The following is a 26214-nucleotide window of genomic DNA, read 5'->3' on the forward strand; positions in this document are numbered from 1 at the left end:
CTTTCTCAAACCCATGCAAGGAACCTCACTATATGTCCTCCTCATTTAAACAAGAATCTGACCTACATGATCTAGATTGCTCCATCTGGCCAGATTGTTCACACCAAGGATCAGAAAGTCTCCAGGACATTTTCTCTAACGTAGATGGAATCAACACAAGATCTTTAGCCTGCAAACCATGGTTTCTCTTTCTGAGATAAAGCTCCATTTTTAAGGAATGACAAACATCCGAGGGCAGAGTGCATTCCTTCAGCATATATTTAGTGGAAGAGAATCTGCATGGAAACCATATGCAAAATATCTGGGTCATTAGCAGGTTCTTCTGACCAGCCAAAATGAATGAATCATCTAAAAGGCAGCTTCAATCAGAGGAGCAAAATGGCCAGGGCTGCAGAATGCAAACAGGAAGCAAGACAATGCCAAAGTTCTTGACAGAAGACAACCATAGTGATAAATGAAATTGGTTTGTTTTTTTTACAACCCAGCCAAAGCCAGCTCCATAAATAAACAAACCAAGATTAGGAATCCTGATTTCCCTCCATTTTTATGAGATAATAATTACTAGACCAGACACCAGAGGGGTATTCTGCAGCCCATTAGAGTCCATCCAGAGATCCAGCCATAAACAACTATGAGTCACCCAGATAAGAGATTTCTGCTCCATGCAATGTCCACGGCCTGTCAGACTTGGCCTGGGAAAGTTCCATCGCCTCCCACAACTTCGCAACATTCTTCCTCCAAAGGATGCTCGGCTGGGCAGCAAGATAGTTTGGATAATGCTCAAGAGAGGAGACTGTGACCCCAACACTTTCCTCCATGTCTACAGGTCTTCTTTGGGTAACACAACAACTCTCTTTGAAGAGAAGTCACGCGTGGAGCAATGGAGAAAAGAGACAAAGAAACAGCAGGTCTTGGATGTTACCTCCACGATGGAGACCAGACAAGGACTTTCTGGGGTCATCCTGAGACTGAGCTCTCCTCTCAGTATTGGTGGGAAAAAAGTGAAGATGAGGATGAGGATGCACATAAAGAAGAGAAAGAGCTTTCATTCCATCATCGTAGCAGACATCTTGGCTTTTTAAACCCCATCTGTGGACAACTCTGTTCTGGAACATATTATTATTATTATTATTATTATTATTATTATTATTATTATTATTATTATTATGTCAATACAACACAGCAAATGAGATCACTATGCTGGATTTTGTATTTCATCACCAGTCGGGCGCTTCCCAAGCACCTAAGACTGAGTGATGTAGCGGCGAATTATGTTTGCCGATCCCAGTAAAACGGCCTTTTGCAATTGACAGGTGGAGATTTTGTCAATTGCGATGGTTTTCAAATGTCCGCTGAGATCCTTTGGCCCTGCGCCCAGCGTGCCAAGTACCACTGGGACCACTTTCACGGGCTTATGCCAGAGTCGTTGCAGCTCGATTTTTAGATCTTCGTATTTCACTAATTTCTCTAGCTGCTTCTCTTCAATTCTGTTGTCTCCTGGGATTGCGATGTCGATGATCCATACTTTCTTTTTCTCCACGATCACAATGTCTGGTGTGTTATGCTTCAGAATTCGGTCAGTCTGAAGTCAGAAGCCCCACAGTAGTTTTGCTTGCTCATTTTCGAACACTTTTTTGGGCTTATGATCCTACCAGTTCTTTGCCACTGGTAGATGGCAGTTCCGGCACAGGTTCCAGTGGATCATCTCTGCCACAGCATTGTGTCTATACTTGTAGTCAGTCTGTGCGATCTTTTTGCAGCAGCTGAGTATGTGATCGATTGTTTCATCTGTTTCTTTACAGAGTCTGCACTTTGGATCGTCTGTTGATTTTTCAATTCTGGCTGTGACAGCATTTGTTCTAATGGCCTGTTTTTGTGCCACCAGTATTAGTCCTTCTGTCTCCTTTTTGAGTGTTCCACTTGTAAGCCATGACCAGGTCTTTTCTTTATCCACTTTGCCTTCAATCTTCTCCAAGAACTGGCCACGGAATGCTTTGTTCCACCAACTGTCCATACGACATTGAGTTACATTTTTTCTGTACTGGTCCTTAGTTTGCTTCACCTTGAGAAGCTTCCTATGGTTGACCTCCATCAACACTGACTCTTTGCTTTCCTTCACATAGTCAGCTAATGCATGCTTCATCATTATTATTATTATTATTATTATTATTATTATTATTATTATTTAGATTTGTATGCCGCCCCTCTCCAGGGACTCGGAGTGGCTCACGACAACAATACACAGTACAAATCCAATTATTTGGAGGGGAACCATAACTCAAAGCAAATGCTTAGCAATCTGTCTCTCACATATATTATATGTCACATTTATTGCATCCTAAATTCTAATCTGTAAATTAAGTGAGTCCAAAATATATTGCTCAACAAAATAAAGGAAACTCTAATAACACATCCTAGATATGAATGAATGAAATATTCTCATTGAATATTTCATTTGCACAACTATGTTGTGAGCCTCCCCAAGTCTTCGGAGAGGGGCGGCATACAAATCTAATAAACTATAACTATAATTATATTCCAGTTGCACAACAGCATGTGAAATTGACTGTCAATCAGCGTTGCTTCACAAGTGGACAGTTTGATTTCACAGAAGTTTGATTTACTTGGAGCTATATTCTATTGTTTAAGTGTTCCCTTTATTTTTTTGAGCAGTGTACTTTTAGCTTACATTACAGTTTTCCAAACAAACAAACTCAAAGCTTGTGGGAAACATGCCCTCCATTAAGTATTCACTTTGCCCTTTAGTATGAATAAAGGTGCCGTTATTTTCTTGCTGTGGAATCTTTTTATTCCTACATCTCTAAACAAGTCTTATTTTCCTTTGCTCTGGCTTCCAGAAAAAGAGGCTTGAGAGTTGATAGTTGTTGTGTCTAGTTTTCAGTGGAAAAGATAAAAAAAAAAAAACTGCAGAATGTCCTCGTATTAATAATACCCAAGAGAGGAAACCTCGCCAAGAAAGGGAATTTCATTATGGGTGAACACGTATTGTCTACTCTGTTTACATATTTGAACGTCTTAAGTGGCTACCGGATAGTGGAACTAATAGTTTCCAAAGGTCAAAGACAAATATCAAGGTTGCAGTTCAAAGCTAAGAAGAACCATAAATAATTGGCCTGATCCTTGTGAGATTTGCCCAGAAGCTTGAAAAAGAGCAAATAATACTCAGGATTTGTTCCGGGCTAATAAACAACAAGAGATCCAGGAAAGGGATACATACATCTGAGAGCATCTGATTCCCCTTCAAATTTCATTTCTTGCTAGTATCTTAATTTCATCTCCAAGTTTTCTAATAATAGTTCTTTATCTCATGCCACATTAATTAATAATTTTCAAAGCTTGCGCTAAAAAGTGTACATGTATTTGTGCTTAGTTTTCCAAACTATTTCCAAGGAAATACTTTTATTTAAATGTTCAAACTTCCACCAGCAAATATTCCTGTTGCATTGGAGCTCTGTATGTTCTTTTCTGTAGGCAATGTTTTTATGTGCCGATTTCCCAGTACAGTATTTTTACTTGCAGATGATGCCAAACTGGCAAGAACAGCCAACACTCCAGAAGACAGGCTCAAGATACAGGAGGATCTTGACAGATTTCAACATGGGGCACTCTTTAACAAAATGAAATTCAATGGTGAAAGCAGTAAGGTTTAGGCAAGAAAAACAAAATGCACAGGTACAGTATATGTGGTGCATTGCTCAACGGGAGTAACTGTGCGAGGGATCTTGGAGTCCGAGTGGACAACCATTGAAATAGGACAGTCAGAACAATTAACCAGGGGAACAGAAGTTGCCTCCAGAAGTTGTCAATGCCCCAACACTGGAAGTTTTAAAGAAGATGTTGGATAACCACCTGTCTGATGTGGTGTAGGATCTCCTGCCTAAGCAACGAGTTGGACTAGAAGACCTCATAGGTCCCTTCCAACTTTGTTATTCTATTCTATTCTATTCCATTCCATTCATATTTTGCAATGCAAAGGAGAATTCTGTTTAGAAATGCACAATCAGATAAATTCACACCCAAACATGAAACAAAGAAATTCCTTCCCCACCCAGGAAATAGGAAATCCTGAGACCCACTAAAACTTTGAGAGAGCAGACATGCTAAAACCTTTACCAAATTGTCTGTCCATCGACTTTCAGCTGTAGACACAGAGGGACCAAAAATTAAAACTCTGTTCTGATTCCGTTGTCTTTCAACACTGAGATGTGACACCCTCCCCTCCCATCCTGATTTAGCCTCTTGTCCTGATGTCTGGAGACCCCCGTCCAGTTCTTTCTTTCCTTCTATAATGGTTATAGACCGGCGCTTCTTTCAGTAGAAAGGATAAATTCCGAAACACCAAAAGTTCAACTTTCTGAAGTTTCCCCTTGTTTTCTTTCTCTGTTCCTTTCCCCACCCACTTTATTTATTTATTTCTTTTGGCTTTAGGGGTTGACTTCCAGGAACTCTGCTTCTTGGACATCTCCAGACTTCTGGAGATAAGACAGATGGAAAATGCCCTCAGAACCTGAACGGTGAACGCACGAGGGAAAAGTAAGATGAGTTCATCACGGAAAGAGCCAAGGAAGGGATATTAGATCATGATGAAGCTAGTTTGGTCCCAGAAACAGTTGTCCTCAGAGGTGAGCATCTCCCAGAGAGGTACATTATAGAAGGCTGATGTGTTCTCCATCAATATCGGAGGCTGGGCGCCAGAGGCCGAGGTCCAGCTGCAGCCTAGCTGAGATCATGGCTCAACAGTGTGCTTCTCTTGAAATGCACTGCAGGTTAGAAGAAAAAAATGGCAAGTCTCTTTGGTCAAAGTTTCTTGGCGAGTCCCTTAGGAGAAGCCTCGTGGGCTTCTTCTGTGGTGGCCATGAACATTTGTTTGGATCCAATGCTCCTGGAGACATTCCTCTCCTGCAGCGCTCCTTCAGGTCACCCAGAAAGTAGTAACAGCAGCAGCAGCAGCAGCAGTAGTAGTAGTAGTAGTAGTAGAAGTAGTAGTAGTAGTAGTAGTAGTAGTAATAATAATAATAATAATAATTTATGCCACCCCTCTCCAAAGACTCTGAGAGTAAGGCACTACATTTTTTTCTTCAACAATTATGTATGGAACACAATGAAACTTACACACAAGAAAGAAGGATGTTGTTTCTTCTACACTCCCTATTTTTCCACGTAATCTCCCTCCCATTCTGTCGCCTTCCTCCAGCGAGACACAAGGATGTGTATGCCCTGTTGGTACCATTTCTTGTTCTGGTCACGAAGCCATTTCTGCACTGTCATGGCCTCCCCCTCTGTGCCCAGCGACTAACCGTACTTCTGTCGACTGCAGATTCTCCATCAACTGTACACAAGCATTTGTGAATGTTCCCAACAGTTTCTTTCTCCGCAGTGAGAAATTCAATGACGAGACGCTGCTTATAATGTACATCACTTACAGATGCCATTTCGAAACACGGCTGCAGCTACGCTATCTGTCTGAAGAACTGCAAAATTTACACACGCACTCCTGACAATTCATATAATGTATATCTAAAGTTTTGCATTCATACAATTAGTGTAGGCTGAGAAAAAAATGGGGTGCATTGCTTTCTGGGCGGCCCTCGTATTTTTTATTTTTCTCCAAAATACATCAAATATTTACATCCACGTGAACCAGACGTAATAGCCAAAAGAAAATCACCACCAATATCTCGCTTTGACATTTCTCTCCTGCAATGCTCCTGAAGAACAGTGAACCTCCACAGCTCCATTTATTTTCCTCCACCCTTTTGAAAAGTCCGTCACGCTTTTCACTCAAGGAATGATGAGATCAGGGACCCCTCTCGTTTCTCCTTCTCTCACCCAAATATCCTGTGCGGTTCCACCTCTGAAGTTGACCCACGCTGCCAAGGAACGAGGGAGCCGGGCTCTGGGTGCCAAGGTTGGGGGAGAAGCCCAAGCTGAAGAAAGAATTGTCTTTTCCAGTCACTTCCCCTTGAAGATATCTTTGGCCGGCCGCTCTGTTGATACAGGGTGATTTATTAAGCCAACAATGTGAGACTGTTTTAAGGTTAAAATAGGAGGCTGGCTGGAAAGCAGCTGGCAATGTTGAAGCTCAGCAGAAGAAATGTAGAAGAACTCACGGGGAGGTCTCGGGATGAAAAAGACCAACCATTTCATAGGTGAGAAAGCTAACCATTTCCTGCAGACTTCCCATCCTGGCTCTCTCCTGCCAAAAAGTAGGATTCCCACCTCCAGATCCTCAGCAACGAGGACCTTTGAGAAGGAGGATGTTTCTATGCATCTCTTAGGCCAGAGGTAGGTGATGCTTCCACATCTGGAGCAGAACTTAATATTGATGGAATTGGTGATGGTCCCATCAGACAAAATTCAGAGTGCAGAGTGGCCTTCCTTGGTTTGATAGGGGTGGAGAAATTGAGCGCTTTTTGTTTACTTTGAAACTAGAAATAGAAAGTCTCCAAGTCAAATGGAGAAGGAGTCAACCTATTATCCAAAGGGCCTGAGGATAGAACAAGAAGCAAAGGGTGGAAACTAAACAAGGAGAGCAGCAACTTAGAACTAAGGAGAAATTTCCTGACAGTTAGAACCATTAATCCGTGGAACAGCCTGCCTCCAGAAGTTGTGAATGCTCCAACACTGGAAGTTTTTAAGCAGATGTTGGATAACCATTTGTCTGAAGTAGTGGAGGGTCTCCTGCCTAAGCAGGGGGTTGGACTAGAAGACCTCCAAGGCCCCTTCCAACTCTGTTGTCATTATTATTAAATTCAGCTTCTGTTGATTTTATGGCCACGTCCATATAACCTTCTGAGCAACCATAGAAAAGCAATTGTCAGCCACTGCCTTTCTCTACGATGTGTTTTGCCTATATTCCTAGGTTCTCTGAGGGTCTCCATTCCAAGTACCAGACAAGTCCAACTCTGCTTAGCTTTTTGCAATCAGGGTCCTCCAAATGCTACCACTTCTTCGAGGGGTATATGTTATATTTTGTGGTATTTCTGTACTCAAAACCAACCAATGTTCAGGGTATCCCTGGCATGGGAAAGGAACCTATAGTTGCTTCATATATAGGGGACAATGTATCTAGACTAACGTTTTCAAGAAGAGAATCTAAGCCATTACTCAAAGTTTGTGGAGTTGGTTATACCGGGAAGGTTTATTTGTTTGTATTTAATGGACTCTTGGGAGGAAAGGGATGTTTGTCCTTCCAGAATGTCTGTTTAATTTCTTTTATATCATCCCAGGGCCAGGAGTTGACATAGTCAGCATAATAACCTCTTATGAGATCCTTGCACAAATGATGCAAATCCCCACTGTTAAGTCAGAAGCCGACGAAGAATGCAGAACAAGGTTTATTGAAGAACTACATCAGATGCAGTGTTATTTCAAGGGATGTCCAAACCTAGCTACATTTTCCGTGGAGTTTCTTAAGAAAAAGAGTATTTGGGGATCTACTGTAGCATGGATGGAAACAATAGCAAAAGGCCACCACTAATGAGCTTGAGTCATCCAATGATGATGTTGGACACTCTAGAGCAGTGTTTCCCAACCTTGGCAACTTGAAGATATCTGGACTTCAACTCCCAGGAGTCCCCAGCCAGCATTCGCTGTCTGGGGAATTCTGGGAGTTGAAGTCCAAATATCTTCAAGTTGCCAAGGTTGGGAAACACTGTTCTAGAGAATCTCTACTAGGTTTGGGTGGCTTTTGAGCAATCGGTCTCAAGAGCCTCAGTGGTCTTTCCTCATCTTCAACTTGGAGAAGATGGGACCACTTTTCCTGAGCTTTTCCATCTACAGTTTCCCACGTAAAAGCTTCCAATCTGACGGAATCCAAAGGTCTCCCAACCCAACACCTCTCATGCCTGAGTGCAAGAGATAAGCTCCGTGGGAGATTCCTGGCATTCCGTCCGGCATTTGGCTCCGTCCTGGGTCCAAGATGTGTCAAGGCTTCCCTTTCAAACCTTGGCCTCGGACTTCACTGGCCAAACACACACCCCGTTTGCTGGCAGCACGAAGATCCCCCAAGGTCCATAAATAATCCAGCAACGTGCTGGGAAAGGTGATCAATCATGTTTATGGTTTAGAAACACACAGCAAGAAAAAGGGTAGGAGAGCAAGTGGAACGGAGGAGGAAAAGAAAGTTGGGAACCATTCTGAGCCCCAGAACCGAGTCCAGAAAAAAATCAAAGCAGATGTCGTAAATACCATGGGAAGCTTTCATGAGACCAGCCATAGCAAGCTTGAGTGATAAGGAAGATCTCGTTCCAACACATATGCAAGTTCCCTGTTTCCAGGCCAGGATATTTTCAGAGCCAGAAGCGACACCAGTAACAGGATTGCACAACATGGAGGAGTCTATTAAAAAAAAAAACCCAGAGCAAACTTCCATTTCACGGGTAAATGTAGACTGAGGTTTGAATGAAATCTTCAGGATTTCTGGTAGAACCACAAATGCCAGAAAAGGAGAACTTGTTCCTCTTTTCATACCCCTGTTTCTTGAAAGTTCTTGGGTCTCAAGGGAGAAGGATTGGCAGCCACCTTCCCCTCCCCTGAAACACTGAATGACAATCCTGGATGGTTCCTTCTTGCCAGTGAGGAAGTTAGAACATAAGAACATAAGAAGAGCCCTGCTGAATCAGGCCAAAGCCCATCGATACCAGCATTCTGTGTCCCACAGTGGCCCACCAATTGTCCATGGGGAACTTGAGCAGAAAGAGAAAGCAAGACCCTCCCTTTCCCCTGACCCCCCAGAAAATGGTACTCAAGGGAATCCTGCCTGCCTCAACCAACATAGAGGTGGCACTTGGACATCTGTTTCAATAACCACCAATACACTTGGCATCCATGAATCTGTCTAATCCTGCCTTGAAGCCCTCCAGGCTGATAGCTGCCACGACCTCTTCTGGAAGGGAATCCCATCAACCAAGGACCCTCTGCGTGAAGAAATATTTCCCTTTATTTGTCCTCGCTTTCTTACCTATGAACTTTAGGGAGTGCCCCCTCATCCTAGTATTGTGTGATAGAGAAAAGAACTTTTCTCTATCCACCTTTTTTATCTATCTATCTACCTACCTACCTACCTACCTACCTATCTATCTATCTATCTATCTATCTATTTGTTGGATTTGTATGCCGTCCCTCTCCGCAGACTCTATCCCATGCAGTCTACGGAGTCTACGGAGAGGGGCGGCATACAAATCTAATAAATAAAATAAATAAAATTTATACACTCCAATGAAGTCACCCCTTGAACACCGTCTTTCAAGGCTGAAGAGACCGAGGCGTTGCAACCTGGTTTCATAAGGGAGGGGCTCCATTTCCTTGGTCAAGTTATCATCCAAAAACATCTAGAGAAGATCAAGCTTGCTTTTCCTAATTGTTTGCTTGAGTCTTGCATTTGGACAACGCTAAAGAAAGGGAAAAGAGCAAGAAACACAGAGGAGAAGGAAGAGAACATCAAAAAAGGCCAACAAACATGAATGCAAATGTATATGGTCAGAAGGAAATCTACCGTGGCTATTTAAGGAGGGCATCTTTCCTTGGCAGAGAAGGTAGCAATGATGGGGAAGGAGAAAGGTTCACCTCTGGAGTCCAGGTGAGCTCCTGCAAAGGCAAAACGGACTCCTAAGAGCGCAAAGCAATGGAGTGCAATTCTCCTCTTTCTACAAGGAAGAAGTCCAACTTTTCTTCTTCCTCCTATGCGCACTGCCACATCTCCCAAGCACAGGGAGCCACACCACAGCTTGGGATCCAGCCCAGGTTCCTAAGGTTCTGTTTACACTCTTGGCTGCCTTGCTGGATGGATGAGTGAAAGAGAGGCTCCAAAAGGGGTCTAACGTTACAGGGGAGAAGGCGCCAGAAATTCCTGATCCCATTAGTCATCCATGTTACAGCAAGGTTTGCTCCATAAACATGGTAGATCAAGCGATTGGCTGTACGTTTACACACATAGACCCATGGCCCTCGACATCCTCTTTCCAACTGAGAAGAGCCAAAGATCTGGAGCGCAACTCGAAAAACATGGCACATGATGTCAGCTTCACACCTTCAGATTCGCTTCCCTCTTGACATCTGTTGGAGAAGTGCGCATTGATGCTCTTCTGCTCTGTTTTCTGAAACAAAGGATGCCCTGGGGCGTCTTTTGGAGAAACTTGGACACTTGTTTTCATTTTCCATGTAGAAACAAGAGTTTAATGTAAGTCCAAGCCTCTTGGACCGGAATCCAGAACCACAGTTGGGACAAAAGGTGACCATCTCTCACAAGGGCCAGACGAAGTTGCTTTCCAGCCCTCAATGACTTCACTGGTTGCCTGCTCATCTCTGGCTGAAAGTACTGCTGGGTGTTCTTTAAAATGCATAACCATAATTCAAGACCACCGTATTTATTTATCTAACAAATTTACGTAGTCACTCATCTCAGTTGCATGCTAACAATTAAAACCCCAACGAAAATAATAAGCTAAAACTATAACTTTATTCCACACCAGGGGTAGGCAAAGTTGGCTCTTCTAGGACTTGTGGACTTGAACTCTCACAATTCCTGGGCCAGTCATGCTAGCTCAAGAATTCTGGGAGTTGAAGTCCACATGTCATAGAAGAGCCAACTTTGCCTACCCCGTTATCGCACGAATCTACTCAATTTTCAAAATTGTCACTGAAGATCTGTGGGGCAGGGCAGGGTTTCTCTTTCAGAAACTCAACCTTGAGACATACTCTTCTTCTTCCTGATATTTTTAGTCCAGCTCAGTTTCCCCCAACTGGTGCCCTCAAGACGCACACTGTTCGAATTCTAGTAAGGTCCAGCATGTAGCGCCAACGCCACCCCAAAATGGGCACCCACTTTCTCTCTTTTTCACAGAGTGTTCTTCCCTAAAACGTCCACACACCCCATCTAATCTTTGATGTTTTGCAACTGAGTCTTAGACACCAAGGTAGTCTTCTAAACCCAGCTAGCTCCAGGTTAGATCCCACTTGTCCTATGGCACAATCAAGGCTAAAACTTCACCCGGAGAATGTCCATGAATTCCAACTCCAGAAAATTGGCAACCGATGATCCGGCAGGCAGCTGGGAAACCAGCCACCGATAAGGAGAGAGTTGCTGCTTGAAGGGCTGGCCAGACCCTGGACAGCTCCAAGGGGCAAGCAGGGACTTGGCTCCATGAGGGGCAAAACAGTCTCGCTTTGCATGCCTTAACCCGAGTGTGTAAGCAGCTGTTTGCTGGGAGGAGGAGGAGGAGGAAGAGAAGGAGGAGGAGGGGGGAGGAGGGGGAGGAGGAGGAGGAGATAGAGGAGGGAAGGAAGAGGAAGAGGAAGAGGAGGAGAAGGAGAAGGAGGAAGAGGGGGGGAGGAGGAAGAGGAGGAGGAAGAGGAGGAAGGGGAGAGGTCCTGCAACTGTTCCACTTATCTCCTAAACAAGGTCGCCTCAAAAGAGCAGATTATCACACTTTGGTTCAGGGGCAAGGAGCAAGTTCCGAGTTGTTTACTCAGCCCCACCACCACTGGGGGACTGGAAGCCCCATGTGGCTGCATCTTATTATTTTATTTATTTATTTATTATTTGGATTTGTATGCCGCCCCTCTCCGAAAACTCGGGGCGGCTCACAACAAGTGAAAAGACAATCCAATACATAATCCAATTAATTAAAATATTATAAATTTAAGAAAAACCCCTATACTAACATACACACACACACACAAGCATACCATATATATATATCTTGGCTGGTTTGAACCATGGAAAGTGATTTTAACCCAAGACTTGAAGCGTGAAGGAGTGCCCCATACAAGAAAGAACCACACAATCCTGACCAACGAATACAGGTAGACCTTAACTTATAACCACAACGAGTGCAGCCTTAAGATTAATTTTCCAGATTAAAGCCAGCAAGGGTCACTGGAGAATTCTGAGAGTTAAAATCCAGAAGTCTTAAAGTTGGACATCCCTGGTAGAGGGTCTCCTGCTTGAGCAGGGGTTGAACTAAAAGACACCCCCCCCCCAGGTCCCTTCCAATTCTTTTATTCTGCATTCTGATGGCCCTCCAAGCTTAGAAGCCAATCTTCTTCTGCAAAGACCACCGTTGTTTTCACTTCTTCCACTAGTATGATTACAATTCTTCACCTCTGCAGGCCCTGATCCTTACCATCCAAGAAGGTTTTCAGAGTGCTTATTTTCCACACCAGAAGAAACAAAAAAAAAATAAGGTATCACTGGAAGCGATCAATGCTTCCATATTGCCATAACTTCCTGGTTAATTACCAAATAAGATGAATAGACATTAACATTTCAACTGATTAAGAAGAGAGAAGGATTCATTCATTGCTTCTGTTACCAAAAAATAAAAATAAAAAATACCCAAGCAATCTGAACCTAACTTCTTGAAAGAGATGTCAGGAAATATAATGAATATTACTCTGTTTTCAGTACAGAAAAGCCCACTCTGTTTTGCTTTGGAAAAAAACAGAATATGACAGGTGGATGATTTACTTCTAACAAGAAGTAACGCTCTCTACATGGGGCGACCTTTGAAAAGTGTTCGGAAACTTCAGATCGTGCAGAATGCAGCTGCGAGAGCAATCATGGGCTTTCCCAAAAATGCCCATGTTATACCAACACTCCGTAGTCTGCATTGGTTGCTGATCAATTTCCGGTCACAATTCAAAGTGTTGGTTATGACCTATAAAGCCCTTCATGGCACCAGACCAGATTATTTCAGGGACCGCCTTCTGCTGCACGAATCCCAGCGACCAGTTAGGTCCCACAGAGTGGGTCTTCTCCGGGTCCCGTCAACCAAACAATGCTGCTTGGTGGGACCCAGGGGAAGAGCCTTCCCTGTGGCGGCCCCGGCCCTCTGAAACCAACTCCCCCCCAGAGATTAGAATTGCCCCCACCCTCCTTGCCTTTCGTAAGCTACTTAAAACCCACCTCTGCCGTCAGGCATGGGGGAATTGAGATACTCTTTCCCCCTAGGCCTTTACAATTTTATGCATGGTATGTCTGTATGTATGTTTGGTTTTTATAATAATGGGTTTTTAATTGTTTTTAGTATTGGATTATTATTGTATGCTGTCTTGTTATTGATGTTAGCCGCCCCGAGTCTTCGGACAGGGCCGGCATACAAATCCAATAAATAAATAAATAAGAGTGTGCTATCCAAAGCTCCTTAATACAGTGAGTGAGAGAGGGCGGGTGGAGAGAGAGAGGGAAGGAAGGGATTTCCAGGGTGTAACCCACCCCACTGACATCTTTAGCTTGTCATATCACGGTAAGATGATCGCTTTGACATGTTTGTTTTAAAGCTGGGCTTCTCAAGCATAACAACTCTTGAGCCACGTGGACTTTAACTCCCTGAATTCAGGAGAATTCTGGGAATTGAAGTCTACACACCTCAAGGTTGCCAAGATTGAAAAATGCTGTTTTAGAGTTTGGATGTGAAAAGCTGATTATGGTTTCAGAAGATCCAACTACGTGGACCTCTTGAAATCCAACCCTGATCCAAAGCTCTGTCTTAGTTCGGCTGGTTGCCCTTTTTTTCTTGGGGGTGATATTGCAAAAGATTGAAGGAGAGGCCAGCCTGAGATTTAAAACATGCTCGAGCTACCAACAAGTGGTCAGCAAGAAGGAAGTGACCAACCATCACACAAAGCCAGAAAGACACAATCAAGGTGTCTATGGAGCTTCTCAGTTATCCAGGTCATGGTTGTCCCACAGGTGCATTTCCAAAAGACAATTGCACTTTCTTGGGATATCCCCCTCCCCCCCTTACAAATGTTTCCCTTCCCATCCAGGAAGATTCTTCTTGATGTGAAACGTTTTCCAGGAATAATCCAAGGGAGTCCAGTTGCCTTTGGGGAAAGCGCGATGAAGATGTTTCTTCGTGATCAAGATGTTTCTTTGTGGGTTTCCAGACTGGGGAGGGGGCCTCTGTCCTTGGCCAACCTGGAAAAGTCAGCAGGCTCAAGTTACCCTTTGAAGAAAGAGTTGGTGAAATGTTTTCAGATTTTCACTGAAGAAATGACGGCCTCTCGCATTTTTCTTTCTCCCCTGAGCTGGAAGTGCTGAAAGCTCTTACGGGAGAAGACGAGTGTTGATAATAAAGCCCTAAACCAAATAATTTGGTGCGCCAAATCAAGATGTTGGGAGGGAAGGAAGGAAGGAAGGAAGGAAGCAAGGAAGGAAGGAAGGAAGGAAGCAAGGAAGGAAGCAAGGAAGCAAGGCCATGGGGATAGGTTGTCCAAAATTTTCCCAAATACCAAGTTTCCATTCTGTAGCAGGCAAACTATCCTCACTAAAACTGAAAACATTACATTTACAAAACCTCAAAATTTTGCTTAAGAAAAAATAGAGATGAAAGGGGGGGAAATACAAAAGTAGTGTCTTCTAGTATTCTTTACTTTAATTTATTGCGTTTGGTTTCTTTTTCTTTTTTTCTTCCCCACTTTATATTAGTTTGAATTATTTTTTCACTTCTTTTTTTAAAGTTCCAATAAAAATCTTTAAAAAAAAAAAAGCTTGTATTTCTGGAAGGCAAAGGCCAAATTATATTAATTTACTCCCCTGGCCAATTCTTATCCAAGGGGACCTGAGGACACACACCAAAAGCTAAAAGTGGCTTTTTATTTCTTTTTTCTGCTTTGCCGCAAAGTCAGTTACGAACCCTGCCGGCTACGTCTCAGGCCTCCTCCGAGTGACTCAACCCATTCGAGCTCTGTTCTCTTTCACTTTGCAAAGAGCCAAAGCCGGTCCTGTCATCAGAAAAGTTCCCACGCACTTTGTGTAAGGCTGTGTCGCCTCTGGTTGCAACGAAGGGCAACCAGCGCTAGGTTTCTGCCCGTTTGCTTTGGAAGCCGATGAAAGAAAAGATCAGAGACTTCTTAATTTTCAGTCTTTCGTGGGAATGAACCGATGTGTTTCCCTGTCTTTCCCGCAAGAATTCTCTGCCTTTGCGGAACTGCCGTGTCTCTCCAGAAACTGCTGATTCAAGGTCATCGTCTTCGTTTTCTCCCCTTGTTGCGCTTGGAGAAGTTGGAAGCTGATCCAGAAGAGATCAACTGTATTTAATTGTATTGTAAAAGTTTTCTCCCATCCTTTGGAGAAAAAGATTCGGCACTTCCCTTTCCATCTCTAGATCTCCTTAGAATCAGAGAAACATAGAAGATTGATGGCAGAAAAAGGCCTCATGGTCTCGTGGTACCTCTACCTAAGTACACCTCTACTTAAGAACTTTTCTAGATAAGAACCAGGTGTTCAAGATTTTTTTGCCTCTTCTTAAGAACCATTTTCTCCTTAAAAACCCGAGCCTGGAAAAATTTCCCAGGAAATTTGAGAGTGGCACGAAGGCCCGGGCAGTTTCCTGCTACTTCCCCTGGGTTTCTCCCTTTGGCGCAGTGCATGGGAGGCAGCCTCACATTGGGTGTATGGGAGGCACAGGCTCCTCCTCACTGCCTCAGAGTCCCTCTTTTTATTTTTAAGCCTTTAAGTTTTGGATTTTTTAAAATTCCTCTCACCTCACCTTCTTCCTTTGGCAGCGACTCTCCTCCTCCTCCTCTTCTTCCTCCTCCTCCTCCCACCCAAATTCTGAGCTTTTATTTCTTTCCTAATGGGTTTGCACGCATTATTTGCTTTTACATTGATTCCTATGGGAAAAAATTGCTTCTTTTTACAAACTTTTCTACTTAACAACCTGGTCATGGAATGAATTAAGTTCTTAAGTAGAGGTACCACTGTATTTTATCTTAGAATGGATCTATATTTAGCTAGAGAGCCTTGTGATTTGTTTGTCATCTTCTTGGCACCATTAAACCCAAATGGTGCTCAACTCCTCCAAAGAATTCCCCTTCTATATTAGCAAAACCTGGGTGGCTTCTGGCACAAGATTATTTTATTTATCTTTATTAATTGGATTTCTATTCCGTCCCTCTCCAAAGACTCAGAAGATCCAGCTTTATCTGCCATCCCCTGGAACCCTGGAGCAACTTAGCTTGCTTTGCCCACACAAATGGTCAGTCATGAAGTGTCATTGTATATGTTGATGGTCTCGTCTGTCCTCCTTCTAATCTGCTGCCCACAGATGTGGCGGAGTGTAAATCCCATGACCCTGTTGAGATGGTGGGAGCTGCTGCCTTCCAAAACATCTGGAACACAGCAGGGGAAGCTCGCTGTCCTTTGTCCACATCACCCTCAGCTGCTTCAACACCTTGAAGTCATATCCCACAGATTTTATTATCCCAACTACATTATAAAAACCAGTGAGTCTCTTTTATACAACACAAGAGAGACAATAAACTAACAATGGCTTGGATGATTCATGTGAGAACCTAGCAGAGTTGTATCATGCCAGGTTCAAATGACCGCCTTGCTCAACTGAGTTCAATGGTTCTTAGTCATTCCTGCCCCAAAGCTTTGGATGCAGTCATGAGGGTGGGTTTTGGGGTGTTCGCATGTTCTTTTGATTCACAACTGATTCATCCAAGGGCAAACTTCTGCAGGAACCTTTCTTCAATTAGGCTGGAATTTTTTTCTATAAAAATGCAGAATAGACAAGACCCCAAAAAAGAAGGAAAAAAATACTTATTACTGTGAGAGCTCAAAGCAGACCTCTCTGAATCACTTTTCCCAAATTATCAAAAAAGCTCCACAAAGAATGTTCTTTCTGCACCAACTCAGGAAGCTCAAACTGCCCAAGGAGCTGATGATCCAGTTCTACAGAGGAATCATTGAGTCCGTCATCTGCACCTCTATCACTGTCTGGTTTGGTTCTGCAACCCAACAAGACCGACACAGACTTCAGAGGACAATCAGAACTGCAGGAAAAAACAATGGCTGCCCACCTGCCTTCCATTGAGGACCTGTAGACTGCACGAGTCAAAAAAAGGGCGGGGAAAATATTTACTGACCCCAGAAATCCTGGACACAAATTGTTTCAACTCCTACCCTCAAAATGTTGCTACAGAGCACTGCACACCAAGACAACTAGACACAAGAACAGTTTTTTCAAAAACGCCATCACTCTGCTAAACAAATAATATCCTCAACACTGTCAAACTATTTACTAAGTCTGTGCTAGTAGTTTTTTCTCATCATTCCTATCACCCATTTCCTCCCACTTAGAACTATATGACTGTAACTTGTTGCTTGTATCCTTATGATTTTTATTAATATTCATTATTTCCTCATTGCTTATTTGACCCCTACGACAATCATTAAGTGTTGTACCTCCTGATTCTTGACAAATGTCTCTTTTTCTTTTATGTACACTGAGAGCATCTGCACCAAAAACAAATTCCTTGTGTGTCCAATCACACTTGGCCAAGAAATAATTCTATTTTATTCTGTCTCGGTTCAAAACCAACTTCTGAGCCTTCAAACAACAAGTGAGTAAGACACTCAATTGCACTTGAGCAACACCGCAAACTCCAGGAAAGGACCGTTCCCACAGATGTCGATGAAACAATCCTGGCCGGGGTCTAAAGGAATAAAAGTACAGTGTAATATTTCTGGAGGTCATCTTTGGAGGAGGCGGTGAACTCACGGAACTCCGAGAAGAGCCAAAGGGCCTTTTATAACCCAACATTTTTGGTACGCTAGGAAACAAAAGCCCGTTGATGCTCGACAGGAACGAGGGACCAGGGGAGAAGGGAAAACTCAACCACCAAAAAAGGCTGTAGGCAAAGTCTCAGCTCACAAAACAACGAAGACGAGGGAGTGGGCGTTGGCGGTGACAGTATCCTAGAGGAGCTGCCAAGTGGTCTCCCATTTCTCACTCACTCTGGACCAGGCTCGGAGATTATGGTTGGCCAATGCAAAGAGGTCCTTGACCTTGACTGAGCTTCCTTCTCCCAGGATTTCAGAGGATGGGTGAGACTACAGAGGCGGGGAAGGGAAGTCTTGTGCATACATTGCTGGCCGACCACCAGCCAAACCGCTGCTGCTTTCTTAACAAGGGCTGGTTTCTTTTCAGCTTTGCTCATTCCTGCCCCCTCTCCCCCCACCGATTCCACCTACACCGACTCTGCACACCATCTCCGCTTGGCTCTGGCCCAGAGCACTCCACTTCCCCCAACCTCGCTAGAGGCTCTGGAGTTGAGAAAAGAGGCTGAAAGGAGTACAAGATGTGCACAAAAGATAAAATGGGATTTCCAGCAACAGTTGGTGGGCGTGGAGGAACAAAGGGTTGACAGTGGCACCGAGATCCTGGAAAAGAGAGCTGGAGCAGCCACAGAGAATGCCCTGTGCTCCTTCGTCCAGCCTTCATAGGGATGGATTAGGCTGTGCCAAGGCCAGATTTTATACAGAGCCTTGGTGGCGCAGTGGTTAGGGTGCAGTACTGCAAGCTGCTTCTGCTGACTGCTGGCCTGTAGTTCATCAGTTCAAATCTCACCACTGTCTCAAGGTTGACTCAGCCTTCCATCCTTCTGAGGTGGGTCAAATGAGGACCCAGATTGTTGGGGACAATATGCTGACTCTAAACCACTTAGAGAGGGCTGTAAAAGCTCTATGAAATGGTATATAAGTCTAAATATTGCTATGCTATTCCTTCCTTCCCTCCCTTCCAACTAAGAGCCGGGGTGGCGCAGTGGTTAGAGTGCAGCATTGCAGGCTCCTTCAGCTAACTGCTCGCTGTAGTTCAGCAGTTCAAATCTCACCACCGGATGAAGGTTGGCTCAGCCTTCTGTCCTTTGGAGGGGGGGTCAAATGAGGACCCAGATTGTTGGGGGCAAGAGGCTGACTCTCTGTAAACCACTTAGAGAGGGCTGGAAAGCATTGTGAAGCGGTATATAAGTCTAAGTGCTATTGCCATTGCTACAGGAGTTTCCGTTGTTAATCTAACCAGTTCCTGGCAAGCAAGAGACAACTTATCTTCTAACTGTTGAGTATTTTGGAGGAGAGTTCTTCTCCTTTTGTGGTAGGGGAGATGTCCTTCACATGTTCAGTTGCGCTAAAATACTGGATTTGTTAGATGGCTTTGTACACCATAGGACAGTGGTGTGAATTCATTACACACAAATATCAGGCGAAAGTTTTGCCAGAGAAATTTTTATCAATATGGACTGATTTTACCTATAGTGACTTCAAAGAGAGGACCAGACTACCGATTCCCTTAAAAAGAAAAAAACAGTTCTACGTCTGCTCTCGTAACAATTCAGATAAGAATTTATCCTAAGCCAAGAGGTCTATCTAAGCGACAAAGGCTAAATCAAAATTCAGAAACAGCAGCCAAAATTCTGAAGGTGGTAAGAAGCAGATCATGAGTGAGGAAGTTCTTCTTTGAACCCTTTTAGAAGTTCAAGAGGTGGATGAGACTTTGGAACTGACCTAGCACAGCACTATTTAGAATATTTATCGATGGTTTTTTTAACTTGAAAAAACAAGTGTTTACAAACATAGGAACATAGAAGATTGACAGCAGGAAAAGACCTCATGGTCCAGCTAGTCTGCCCTTATAGTATTTCCTGTATTTTATCTTAGGGTGGGTCTATGTTTATCCCAGGCATGTTTCAATTCAGTTGCTGTGGATTTACCAACTATATCTGGAAGTTTGTTCCAAGGATCTACTATTTTTTCAGTCAAATAATATTTTCTCACGTTGCTTCTGATCTCCCCCCCCCAACTAACCTCAGATTGTGCCCCCTTGTTTTTGTGTTCACTTTCCTATTGAAACACTTCCTTCCTGAACCTTATTGAACCCTTGAACATATTTAAATGTTTTGATCCGGTCCCCACTTTCCCTTCTGTCCTCCAGACTCTACAGATTGAGTTCATGAAGTCTTTCCTGATCGGTTTTATGCTGAAGACCTTCCACCATTTTTGTAGCCCGTCTTTGGACCCCTTCAGTTTGATCAATATCTTTTTGTAGGTGAGATCATGAAGTCCCAAATTGTTTCCCATACAATTGATGTTATTGCTTGAGTGGTTGAAGGATGATCCAGCCCAAGTCCTCTTAATGATGAAGATCCAAGTTCTCTTGAAGATGCACCTCAATTGGACAACCCCACCCATCACCTTATTTTCCCTGAAATTACACCAGTTAGTGACACCTGATGTCCATGATGCACACCTTCCAATCTTCACTTGTTCTCTTTTTCACAGATGTGCTACATTTGGGGAGCAAGATGTGAAGACTAAAGAATCCTCCAGGGACCATCTCTTGAGAGGCAAATAAGGGGCAGCAGCTGGGGCTGCTTCCAACTCTTTTCCTCCGTCTCTTCCGCCCCCAACCATCTCCCCCACCCCATGTTCACAAGAATGCTCAGTGCCATCCAGCAGGAACATCTGGTGAGGCCTCACTATCGCTTGGATCTTCTGGAAAGGAGGAGAATGCATTAATAGATTTTTTTTTCCCTGTTTATTCTTCCCAAGCTTCCTCTCTGTCTTCCAGTGCCTGCAAATGGAAGACCCCCAAACCTCTCCGCTCTTATCAGATTGGAGAGCAGCTTTCATTACTCGCAGCGTCTTCATCTGTGGAGGCACAGCTGGGATTGCTGACGCCGACCAAAAATAAAAAAAACGTTGGGAAAAGAAAGGAAACTCCTTCCTTTGAAAGTGTGTCAACAAAATATTATTATTATTTCCTTCAAAGGGGCCAGGAACCACAAAATAAAACTAAAAGCAGACACATTGTACCCAGAGAGTTGCCCTCTTGCAAAGAATGCTCCGGTTCCCATTTTCTGGGTACTGTATTGCATTTCTAGACTTGGAAAGCGTGCGGGCTGTGGTGGGGATGGGATGGTGGTGTTGTCTTTGCTCTTGGCTGGTCACTGCAGAGGCTGGAGAGGCTGCACCAGAGAAGGTCCTTTTTTCTCTGTCCCAATTGCAAAGTCATTTCTGAGCTTCTCCAGGCTTTCAGACACACACAATCTGCAGCTTCTTCAAGGATCTACAGAACTGAAGCTTTCTGTAGGTCATTGGTGGTGGTCTTAGCAAAACTATCCCACTTGAACTTTGCCTGCCTATCTCTCTCTCTCTCTCTCTCTCTCTCTCTCTCTCTCTCTTTCTCTCTCTCTCTCTATCTATCTATCTATCTATCTATCTATCTATCATCTCTATCTATCTATCTATCTATCATCTCTATCTATCTATCTATCTATCTATCTATCTATCTATCTATCTATCACCTCTCTCTCCTCTCTCTCTCTCTCTCTCTCTCTCTCTCTCTCTCTATCCATCTATCATCTATCCATCCATCCATTTATTGGACTTTTATGCCACCCCTCTCTGAGGACTCGAGGCAGCTCACTACATATAATAAAAACAATACATAACATTTCGGGCCCAATTAATTAAATATAAAATCTAAAATAAGAGCATAAAAAACCAGTAATTCCCATTCAATCTATTTCTCTCAGTCCATTCGTCGGCCAGGGGGCAACAATCTAATGGCTCCAAGCCCGGCGGCATAAATGAGTCTTAAGACTCTTACGGAAGACGAGGAGAGTGGGGGCAGTACAAATCTCCAGGAGGAGTTGATTCCAGAAGGCCGGGCCCCACACAGAGAAGGCTCTTCCCCTCGGCCCCACCAAGCGACATTGTCTAGTTGACGGGACCTGGAGAAGGCTGGCTCTGTGGGACCTGACCGGTTGCTGAGACTCATGCGGCAGAAGGCAGTCCCATAAATAATCTGGCCCGATGCCATGTAGGGCTTTATAGGTCATAACCAACACTGAGTCTACAAACCAATTGGCAGCCAGTGTACATGTCTGGATAAACCCATGACTGCTCACACGGCTGCGTTCTGCACAATTCCGAATGCTCTTCAGAGGTAGCCCAATATAGAGAGCATGGGGTGATTCCAAGGTGATCTCAACCTTTACATAGATTAATTTGCCATCATGCTAGAAACGACGAGTAGGAATGCAGAGTCACAAAACTTCAACGTTGACCTCAAAAGCCAACACATTACTGATCAAAAAGTCAAGGTGACTCCGAAGGTTAAGCTATCGGGTTATAAAAACTTTTGCTCCATTTAGAACCATCTCTATTGGGGTTACCTCTTGGTCTTCTATAACCTAGCTATAATTAATGTTGGAAGGAACCCAAGTCTGACACTTCTCGGAATCAAAGATCTGGAAGGAATTGAGGATGGAGAAATTTCATCCTGTTCTGTTATATATGTCCTGTTTCAGCAAAAGTTGCACTACAGTCTGAACAAAATCCAAAACTAAATCCAAGGGCAAGAATGGAGAGATCAAGGAATAGATAGTGAGTTCAACCCCAACAAAAGTTATCTTAAGGTCATGGCACGGCATTCCTCGGAGAGGGGCGGCATATAAATCCAATTTATAATAATAATTAATAATAATAATAATTCCTTCCAGCAGAAGAGTGCCAAATTCAATATGGCCAAGTGCTGCCAGAGGGGGCCAAACTTATGCCAAGCCTCCTCAACACAAGTTAAAATTTCCTGGAATAATTCAGTATTGAGGCCTCTGCCTCGTGTTTAATGGAGCAATTATCTTAATCAAATGAGTATTCATTAACTATAGCAGCTCTTTGGGGGAGGATTGAAATAAAAGAGAAATTTGTTGGCCCATCTACCAAACACCCACACATGAATGAATCATAGGATTCTAAGGGGTGGTTGGAGATTAGCAAATAAAACAATGGTTTATCATTCCAATTCTTCCACAATCAAACACTGTACTTCATTAGCAGAGGGACTTGAGGTCAGATCCTCGGAGTTTCGTTAAAGAGCGGGGAATTCTTCAGCTTTTTCTCAGGCCCAGTATTAGTCATGGGAATTTTTGAAATGAGTCCTGCATTAGATTAGGAGGGAGCTGTGACATCTCACAATTTTAGGGAAGAATGTACGTTTCCATTTATCCGATTGTTCCTTCAGAAGGTCAAGAAGAAACACACAGTACAGGGGGACCTCGACTTGCGAACTTAATTCGTTCCGTGATCAGGTTCTTAAGCAGAAGAGTTTGTAAAGAGAAGCAAATTTTCCCACCTCCTTTTATTTTTACAGAAAAGGAGGCCGCAACGGCGCTGTAAGCAAAAGGAGGTGGGGAATCCCACGATGGGATTCTGGGGGCGGGGCTTTGACGTTACAGAGATTCCTTCCTCCCCTTTTCGGCCGGCCAGGAAGGAGTCTCCATGACGTCAAAGCCCCACCCCCGGAATCCCATCGTGGGATTCCCCATTCTCCTCCCGGGTGGCAGCGCTTCATGGTGTTAGAGCGAACGCTGAATGCCGAACCCTTGAGGTTTGCAAGTTCGGTTTGCCTAACACTAGTCATAGATGCTTGGAAAAAACTTCCAGCAGACGTGGTTGGTAAATCCACAGTCACTGAATTCAAACCTGCCTGGGATAAACATAGATCTGTCCTAAGATAAAACACAGGAAATAGTATAAGGGCAGACTAGATGGACCAGGAGGTCTTCTTCTGCCGTCAATCTTCTATGTTTGTATAGGAATCAGTGGCCCCTCACTCACGGACCAGATGAATCTAAGGAGGCTTCCTGAAGCTCAACAGTCGAGGAAACTAGGGCCACCAGGAATCTTCTCCATCCAAGGCAGGACAAGGGCGGTGAAACCTTTCGGAGCCTGTGGCCTCTTGGCCTCTTTCCTTCCGACTAGAGAACAAGGCAGTTCCATATGTTGCTGCCTCAAAAGCCACTGAGAATCTGGCAACCGGAGAGGCCCCAAAGCCTTCGTGACAAGTGGAGAAATAAATAAATAATGAATCCAAAACCTCCAGCAGGAGATCCACCCTGACGGCTTGGATGGAAGAGAATCGTCCCGGAGCCAAAATGCTTTTAAATTTATGTTTCCCCCCCTCCCCAAAATTTCAGCAATAAGCCCAGAAAACACAATTTATGAGCCAGTCCATCCCCCGAAACATTCAAGCATAGACATCCCATCTCCTGCCCCCCTGGACGGAGGGTTTCATCTGGTCTCCTTCCCATCTGGGTTCAAGATTCAACCACCATGCCCGTTCCTGGTAGTCAAGTTATTCTCAGTTTACGTCTTGGTTTCCCGCTATTCCGCCAGACCGAGACCCCCCCAAAAGGACCACGTTTGGCACAGCGGGTTTCCCTTTCTTGAATTCCATCTTTCAAACCGAAGTTTCTTGGCAGCTTGAACTTGACTTCAACTCCCAGAATCCCCCAGCCAGCTCTTATAAAGCGAGGCGCATTTCGAGGTTTCAGGAGGGGGGCCTCTTTGGCAGCCCCTCCTCATTGGGGGGCTCCGAGGGGAGGCTTGGCAACAGGGGAGGCTTCAATCCAACCCGGGAACCCTTTGACGAGCCCCCCTGCCTGCGTAGACATTCTTGGGGTGAAGAGCAGTAAAAAGCCACATGGAGGTTGGAAGCACTCGAGGAGGGGATCGCTTTCCCCAGTGCCATAAATGTCATATCATCGTGTGATGTGTGTGTGTGATGGAGAAGAGTGTTATTAATTTAGGCACCTTACAAGAAAAGTCATGCCAGGGGTCTGGCGCGGGCGTGTGTGTCAAAGAGCAGCATCTGTTTATGATTGGTGGAAAGCAGCAGAGAAGGGTCCGAGAACCACCAGGAGCTTCTCCAAGATTCCTATGATGAATCCTAGCCACATTCCCCAGGTCTTGAGTGAGAGAGAAAGAGAGAGAGAGGGAGGGAGAGAGAGGAAATGGAAAGAAAGAGAGAGAGAGAGAGGGAGGGAGAGAGAGGAAAAGGAAAGAAAGAAAGAGAGAGAGAGAAAGAGAGAGAGAGGAAAAGGAAGGAAGGAAGGAGGGAGGGAGGGACGGAAGGAAGGAAGGAAGGGAGTGTGTGTGAGAGAGAGGGAGATAATGAGAGAGAGACGGAGGGAAAAGAAGAAAAAAGGAAGGAAGAAAGAAAAAAGGAAAGAAGGAAGGAAGGAAAGGGGAGAGAGAGGGAGGAAAATGAAAGAAAGAAAGAAAGAAGGAAAGAGAGAAAGAGGAAGAGGGAGAAGGAATGAAGGAAGGAAGGTAAAAATAAAGAAAGAAAGAAGGAAGGAAAGAGAGAAAGAGGAGGAGGGAGAAGGAAGGAACAAAGGAAGGAATGAAGGAAAGAAGGTAAAAAGAAAGAAAGAAAGAAAGAAAGAAAGGAGGAAAGAAAAAATTCTGCTCCTTGAGAATGGGCCAGAGGATGAATTATCTGTGGATAATCCCAGGAATATTACTCGAGGAAACGTGATTCCCACTCTTGTAACCACAGGGTGCCCTTATTTACTTTCTTCATTCAGCTGAGACATCATTTTTGAGAGCATCTGGAACCCAAAGAAATGGAAACCAAACCACAGCTGGATCAGGAAACGAAGGAAGAAGAATACAAATTGAGAAAATTGTAATGCCGTGCCGAAGTTTCTCCATGTCCCGGGCAAAAACCAACGTGCCCCAGAGCCTGCCAATTAGGGTCAAACCTGAGTGCCCTTTTTCCAAAGGCCCGAGTGGCAAAACCAGCTTCATCCGGACAGTGACAGAAGGGAAAGCAAGGAAGGAAGTAGGTTCTTGGACAGCTCCCACCCTGCCCCATAGAAGAGGAGAAGTTTGCCAGGCTGTGCTGGACTTTCACCCTGTTGTTACGACCGCCCTCTTGTCTTTTGGGATCCTCCCAACCGACCCCTCTCCCAATGCAGGTAGACAGCTCGATCAAAGGAAGGCTTCATTCTGCAAAGGCAGCTGTTTCTCTAAATATAGCAGCATTTAGACTTATATATCGCTTCACAGGGCTTGTATAGCCCTCTCTAAGTGGCTTACCGAATCAGCCTCTTGCCCACAACCATCTGGGTCCTCATTTTATCCAGGAAGGAAGGAAGGAAGGAAGGAAGGACGGAAGGAAGGAAGGAAGGAAGGAAGGAAGGAAGGAATAGCAATAGCATTTAGACTTATATGTCGCTTCATAGTGCTTTTACAGCCCTCTCTAAGCAGTTTACAGAATCAGCCTCTTGCCCCCAAGCATCTGGGTCCACATTTTATCCACCAAGGAAGGGAGGGAGGGAGGGAGGGAGGAATAGCAATAGCATTTAGACTTATATGTCGCTTCATAATGCTTTTACAGCCCTCTCTAAGCGGTTTACAAAATCAGCCACTTGCCCCCAACAATCTGGGTCCTCATTTTACTGACCTCGGAAGGCTGGAAGGCTGAGTCCACCTTGAGGCTACTGGGATTCGATCTGTCAAACTGCTTGCAGCCGGTGATCAGCAGAAGTAGCTTGCAATACTGCCCTCTAACCACTGCACCACCAAGGCTCTTTTTCTTCAGCATGGCCCTT

The sequence above is a fragment of the Erythrolamprus reginae genome, chromosome 9 (genome assembly GCF_031021105.1).
Source record: "Erythrolamprus reginae isolate rEryReg1 chromosome 9, rEryReg1.hap1, whole genome shotgun sequence".
Classification (NCBI taxonomy): Eukaryota; Metazoa; Chordata; class Lepidosauria; order Squamata; family Dipsadidae; genus Erythrolamprus; species Erythrolamprus reginae.